Source organism: Scyliorhinus torazame, chromosome 14 (assembly GCF_047496885.1).
Source record: "Scyliorhinus torazame isolate Kashiwa2021f chromosome 14, sScyTor2.1, whole genome shotgun sequence".
Lineage (NCBI taxonomy): Eukaryota > Metazoa > Chordata > Chondrichthyes > Carcharhiniformes > Scyliorhinidae > Scyliorhinus > Scyliorhinus torazame.
The window spans coordinates 10054521-10062090 of NC_092720.1; positions in this window are offsets into that span (position 1 = coordinate 10054521).

Genomic DNA, 7570 nt, shown 5'->3' on the forward strand with positions numbered 1-7570 from the left:
ACTGCTGCAGTAAACGCAGTCCCCGCAGACCCGGCATACCCAACACATCATGGTACCAGTGAGTCATGCTCGAGTTTGACGGACTCACCTTGAGATAGTCTGCCTTTGACCAGCGATCAGCCATTCGGTAACATGGACAGCGTCCGCCCTCCCCCGCAGCTCCGCATCGCCGGCAACCTCGGTGCGAACTGGAAGATTATCAAGCAGAAGTTCCAGCTGTATCTTGACGCCACCAACCTCGAAACCGCATTGGATGCCAGGAAGATCGCTCTCTTCCTCTCTACAGCCGGGGACCAGGCTATCCACATCTTCAACTCCCTCACCTTCGCTGAAGGCGAGGACAAGACAAAGTTTAAAACAGTCCTGCTGAAGTTCGACAGCCACTGTGACATCGAAGTCAATGAGAGCTTTGAACACTATGTGTTCCAGCAGAGGCTTCAGGGTAAGGATGAACCTTTTCAGTCCTTCTTAACCCATCTCCGTATCCTCGCGCAGTCCTGCAACTACGGCTCCACTTCCGACCCCATGATCCCCGACCAGATCGTTTTCGGGGTCCACTCCGATCCCCTTCGCCAGCAGCTCCTTAAGGTTAAGCAGCTCACCCTCACCATCGCCATCGAAACCTGCGTCCTCCACGAGCACGCTAACAACCGGTACTCCCATATCAAGGCGGCAGAGATGGCGCGGCAAGGGCCCCACGTTGCAGAGTGGGTGCAGGCCGTAAAACAGCTCCAGGGCCCGAGTCTGGATGAGGGCGGCCATTTTGTGCGCTTTTCCCGGGCTCCTGCGCATGCGCGCCACGACCAAGGGGACGGCGAGGCCGAGGATTGAACTGCGCAGGTGCGCACATCGTTCGACCGCACCGCGCATGCGCGGTGGCGCACGGAGCATCCTGACGTCGGCGCCATGTCGTGCAACAACTGTGGCTCCGCCCATTTAAAGTGGCAATGTCCCGCGAAATCTGGACGCTGTCTCCAGTGTGGCAAGCTTGGCCACTACGCAGCCCTGTGCAGATCTGCTCAACTGCCCAATACACAGCGATCCCAGCCGCAGCGCAGGAACGTCCGGTCAGTACAGCAACCCGGTGCAGACTCCGACTCCGACATGGTTCCAGATTCCGACACCGAGGGCCTCACATCCCCATTCTGGGTGGGCATCATCACCAAGCATACGATGCTCTCAGCGAAGAAGGTGAAACAACTCCCAGTGCTAAGCATTAATCCGGACGACGAGTGGTGTGCCACCCTTACGGTCAATGAGGCTCACATACGCTTCAGGCTGGACACCAGCGCTTCAGCGAACCTCGTTTCTGACCTTGACACCATCCACGTCAAGCCAAGCATTCTTCCACCGGCCTGCCAGCTCCTTGACTATACTTACCTCTACCTCACAGAGGCTGAATGGCAACTCTCAGACACATCCTCCTACCTCCCCATGGACCATGACCCCCCACCGAGCATCAAGCCACTGTTTCCAGGACTGTCACTGACCTCACCCCTCTGGAGATCTTCGCTGCACAGCGTCCAGCCTCAATCGCCCAACCCGGGGCAGCCGACTTCTACCTCCTCCCGAAAATCCACAATCAGGACTCCCCCAGTAAGCCCATCGTGTCAGCCTGCTCCTGCCCCACCAAACTCATTTCTTCCTATCCTGACTCCAGCCTTTCTCGTCATGTCCAGCCCCTTCCCACCTACATCCGTGATTCCTCCGATGCCATACATAATATCAACAATTTCCAGTTCCCCAAATCTAACCACCTCCTCTTTACAATGGATGTCCAATCCTCCTCTCCCTCCATTCCCCACCAGGATGTCCAATCCCCCTCTCCCTCCATTCCCCACCAGGATGTCCAATCCCGCTCCCTCCATTCCCCACCAGGATGTCCAATCCCTCTATGCCTCCATTCCCCACCAGGATGTCCAATCCCTCTCCCTCCATTCCCCACCAGGATGTCCAATCCCGCGCCCTCCATTCCCCACCAGGATGTCCAATCCCTCTATACCTCCATTCCCCACCAGGATGTCCAATCCCTCTCCCTCCATTCCCCACCAGGATGTCCAATCCCGCTCCCTCCATTCCCCACCAGGATGTCCAATCCCTCTATACCCCCATTCCCCACCAGGATGTCCAATCCCTCTCCCTCCATTCCCCACCAGGATGTCCAATCCATCTCCCTCCATTCCCCACCAGGATGTCCAATCCCGCTCCCTCCATTCCCCACCAGGGTGTCCAATCTCTCTATACCTCCATTCCCCACCAGGATGTCCAATCCCTCTATACCTCCATTCCCCACTAGGATGTCCAATCCCTCTCTCCCTCCATTCCCCACCAGGATGCCCAATCCCTCGATACCTCAATTCGTCACCAGGATGCCCAATCCCTCTCCCTCCATTCACCACCGGATGCCCAATCCCTCTCTCCCTCCATTCCCCACCAGGATGCCCAATCCCTCTCCCTCCATTCACCACCGGATGCCCAATCCCTCTCTCCCTCCATTCCCCACCAGTCTGTCCAATCCCTCGATACCCCCATTCCTCACCAGGAAGTCCAATTCCTCTATCCCTCCATTCCCCACTAGGATGTCCAATCCCTCTCTCCCTCCATTCCCCACCAGTCTGTCCAATCCCTCTATACCTCCATTCCACACCAGGATGTCCAATCCTTCTCCCTCCATTCCCCACCATGATGTCCAAACCCTCTCCCTCCATCCCCCACCAGGAAGCCCAAACCCTCTATACCTCCATTCCCCACCAGGATGTCCAATCCCTTTATACTTCCATTCCCCTCTAGGGTGTCCAATCCCTCTCCCTCAATTCCCCACCAGGATGTCCAATCCTTCTCCCTCCATTCCCTACCAGGATGTCCAATCCCTCTCCCTACATTCCCCACCAGGGAGTCCAATCCCTCTATACCTCTATTCCCACCAGGATGTCCAGGCCCTCAATACCTCCATTGCCCACCAGGGTGTCCAATCCCTCTACACCTCAATTCCCCACCAGGATGTCCAATCCCTTTATACTTCCATTCCCCTCTAGGGTGTCCAATCCCTCTCCCTCCATTCCCCACCAGGATGTCCAATACCTCTATACCTCCATTCCCCACCAGGATGTCCAATCCTTCTCCCTCCATTCCCCACCAGGCTGTCCAATCCCTCTATCCCTCCATTCCCCACCAGGGTGTCCAATCCCTCTATCCCTCCATTCCCCACCAGGGTGTCCAATCCCTCTATACCTGAATGCCCCACCAGGATGTCCAATTACACTATACCTCAATTCCCCACCAGGATGTCCAATTACTCTCCCTCCATTCCCCACCAGGATGTCCAATCCCTCTATACCTCCACTCCCCACCAGGATGCCCAATCCCTCTTTCCCTCCATTCCCCACCAGGATGTTGAATCCCTCTCCCTCCATTCCCCTCCAGGGTGTCCAATCCCTCTCTCCCTCCATTCCCCACTTGGATGTCCAATCCCTCTCTCCCTCCATTTCCCACCAGGATGTCCAATTCCTCTATCCCTTCATTCCCCAACAGGATGTCCAATCCCTCTGTACCTCCATTCCCCACCAGGGTGTCCAATCCCTCTCCCTCCATTTCCCACCAGGGTGTCCAATCCCTTTATACCTCCATTCCCCACCAGGATGTCCAATCCCTCTATAACTCCATTCCCCACTAGGGTGTCCAATCCCTCTCCCTCCATTCCCTACCAGGATGTCCAATCCCCCTCTCCCTCCATTCCCCACCAGTATGTCCAATCCCTCTCTTCCTCCATTCCCCGCCAGAATGCCCAATCCCTCTATACCTCCATTCCCCATTAGGAAGTCCAATCCCTCTATACCTCCATTCCCCACCAGGATGTCCAATCCCTCTATCACCCCATTCCTCACCACAATGTCACATCCCTCTCCACCTCCATTCCCCACAAGGATGTCCAATTACTCTCCCTCCATTCCCCACCAGGATGTGCAATCCCTCTATACCTCCATTCCCCACCAGGATACCCAATCCCTCTTTCCCTCCATTCCCCACCAGGATGTTGAATCCCTCTCCCTCCATTCCCCTCCAGGGTGTCCAATCCCTCTCTCCCTCCATTCCCCACTAGGATGTCCAATCCCTCTCTCCCTCCATTCCCCACTAGGATGTCCAATCCCTCTTTCCCTCCATTCCCCACCAGGATGTTGAATCCCTCTCCCTCCATTCCCCTCCAGGATGTCCAATCCCTCGATACCTCCATTCCCCACCAGGATGCCCAATCCCTCTTTCCCTCCATTCCCCACCAGGATGTTGAATCCCTCTCCCTCCATTCCCCTCCAGGGTGTCCAATCCCTCTCTCCCTCCATTCCCCTCCAGGATGTCCAATCCCTCTATACCTCCATTCCCCACCAGGATGCCCAATCCCTCTTTCCCTCCATTCCCCACCAGGATGTTGAATCCCTCTCCCTCCATTCCCCTCCAGGGTGTCCAAACCCTCTCTCCCTCCATTCCCCTCCAGGATGTCCAATCCCTCACTCCCTCCATTCCCCACCAGGATGTCCAATTCCTCTCTCCTTTCAATCCCCACCTTGGATGTCCAATCCCTCTGTACCTCCATTCCCCACCAGGGTGTCCAATCCATCTCCCTCCATTCCCTACCAGGATGACCAATCCCTCTATGTCTCCATTCCTCACCAGGATATCCAATCCCGCTCTCCCTTCATTCCCCACCAGGAAGTCCAATCCCCCTCTCTCCATTCCCCACCAGAATGCCCAATCCCTCTATACCTCCATTCCCCACCAGGATGTCCAATCCCTGTATACCTCCATTCCCCACCAGGATGTCCAATCCATCTATCACGCCATTCCTCACCACGATGTCACATCCCTCTCCACCTCCATTCCCCACCAGGATGTCCAATCCCTCTATACCTTATTCCCCACCAGGATGTCCAATCCCAATATACCTCCATTCCCCACCAGGATGTCCAATCCCTCTCCCTCCATTCCCCACCAGGACGTCCAATCCCTCCATTCCCCACCAGAATGTCCAATCCCTCTATACCTCCAATCCCCACCAGGATGTCCAATCCCTCTATACCTCCATTCCCCACCAGCATGTCCAATCCCTCCAATCCCCACCAGGATGCACAATCCCTCTATACCTCCATTCCCCACCAGGATTTCCAATCCCTCTCCCTCCATTCTCCACCAGGATGTCCAATCCCTCCATTCCCACCAGAATGTCCAATCCCTCTCTGCCTCAATTCCACACCAGGATGTCCAATCCCTCTATACCTCCATTCCCCACCAGGATGTCCAATCCCTCTATACCTCCATTCCCCACCAGCATGTCCAATCCCTCCAATCCCCACCAGGATGTTCAATCCCTCTATACCTCCATTCCCCACCAGGATGTCCAATCCCTCCATTCCCCACCAGCATGTCCAATCCCTCTCCCTCCATTCCCCGCCAGGATGTTCAATCCCTCTCTCCCTCCATTCCCCACCAGGATGTCCAATCCCTCTATACCTCCATTCCCCACCAGGATGTTCAATCCCGCTCTCCCTCCATTCCCCACCAGGATGTCCAATCCCTCTCTCCCTCCATTCCCCACCAGGATGTTCAATCCCTCTCCCTTCATTCCCCACCAGGATGTCCAAACCCTCTCCCTCCGTTCCCTACTAGGGTGTCCAATCCCTCTCTCCCCCTGTTCCCCACCAGAATGTCCATTCCCCACGAGGATGTCCAATCCCTCTCTTCCCCCTTTCCCCACCAGGATGTCCAATCCCTCCAAACCCCCATTCCCCACCAGCATGTCCAATCCCTCTCTCCCCCCATTCCCCACGAGGTTGTCCATTCCCCACCAGGATGTCCAATCCCTCTATTCCCCCATTCCACACCAGGATATCCAATCCCTCGATACCCCCATTCCCCACCAGCATGTCCAATCCCTCTCCCTCCATTCCCCACCATGATATCCAATCCCTCTTTACCTCCATTCCCCACCAGCCTGTCCAATCCCTCTCCCTCCATTCCCCATCAGGATGCCCAATCCCTCTATTCCTCCATTCCCCACCAGTATGTCCAATCCCTATATACCCCCATTCCTCACCAGGATGACCAATCCCTCTCTCCCTTCATTCCCCACTAGGATGTCTAATCCCTCTATACCTCCATTCCACATCAGGATGTCCAATGCCTCTCCCTCCATTCCCATCAGGATGTTCATTCCCTCTAACCCTCCATTCCCCACCAGGATGTCCAAACCCGCTCCAACCATTCACCACCAGGATGTCCAATCCCTCTCTCCCTCCATTCCCCAGCAGTCTGTCCAATCCCTCGATACCCCCATTCCTCACCAGGAAGTCCAATTCCTCTATCCCTCCATTCCCCACTAGGATGTCCAATCCCTCTCTCCCTCCATTCCCCACCAGTCTGTCCAATCCCTCTATACCTCCATTCCACACCAGGATGTCCAATCCTTCTCCCTCCATTCCCCACCAGGATGTCCAATCCCTCTCCCTACATTCCCCACCAGGGAGTCCAATCCCTCTATACCTCCATTCCCGCCAGGATGTCCAATCCCTCTACACCTCCATTCCCCACCAGGATGTCCAATCCCTTTATACTTCCATTCCCCTCTAGGGTGTCCAATCCCTCTCCCTCCATTCCCCACCAGGATGTCCAATCCCTCTATACCTCAATTCCCCACCAGGATGTCCAATCCCTCTCCCTACATTCCCCACCAGGGAGTCCAATCCCTCTATACCTCTATTCCCACCAGGATGTCCAGGCCCTCAATACCTCCATTGCCCACCAGGGTGTCCAATCCCTCTACACCTCAATTCCCCACCAGGATGTCCAATCCCTTTATACTTCCATTCCCCTCTAGGGTGTCCAATCCCTCTCCCTCCATTCCCCACCAGGATGTCCAATACCTCTATACCTCCATTCCCCACCAGGATGTCCAATCCTTCTCCCTCCATTCCCCACCAGGCTGTCCAATCCCTCTATCCCTCCATTCCCCACCAGGGTGTCCAATCCCTCTATCCCTCCATTCCCCACCAGGGTGTCCAATCCCTCTATACCTGAATGCCCCACCAGGATGTCCAATTACACTATACCTCAATTCCCCACCAGGATGTCCAATTACTCTCCCTCCATTCCCCACCAGGATGTCCAATCCCTCTATACCTCCACTCCCCACCAGGATGCCCAATCCCTCTTTCCCTCCATTCCCCACCAGGATGTTGAATCCTTCTCCCTCCATTCCCCTCCAGGGTGTCCAATCCCTCTCTCCCTCCATTCCCCACTTGGATGTCCAATCCCTCCCTCCCTCCATTTCCCACCAGGATGTCCAATTCCTCTATCCCTTCATTCCCCAACAGGATGTCCAATCCCTCTGTACCTCCATTCCCCACCAGGGTGTCCAATCCCTCTCCCTCCATTTCCCACCAGGGTGTCCAATCCCTTTATACCTCCATTCCCCACCAAGATGTCCAATCCCTCTATAACTCCATTCCCCACTAGGGTGTCCAATCCCTCTCCCTCCATTCCCCACCAGTATGTCCAATCCCTCTCTTCCTCCATTCCCCGC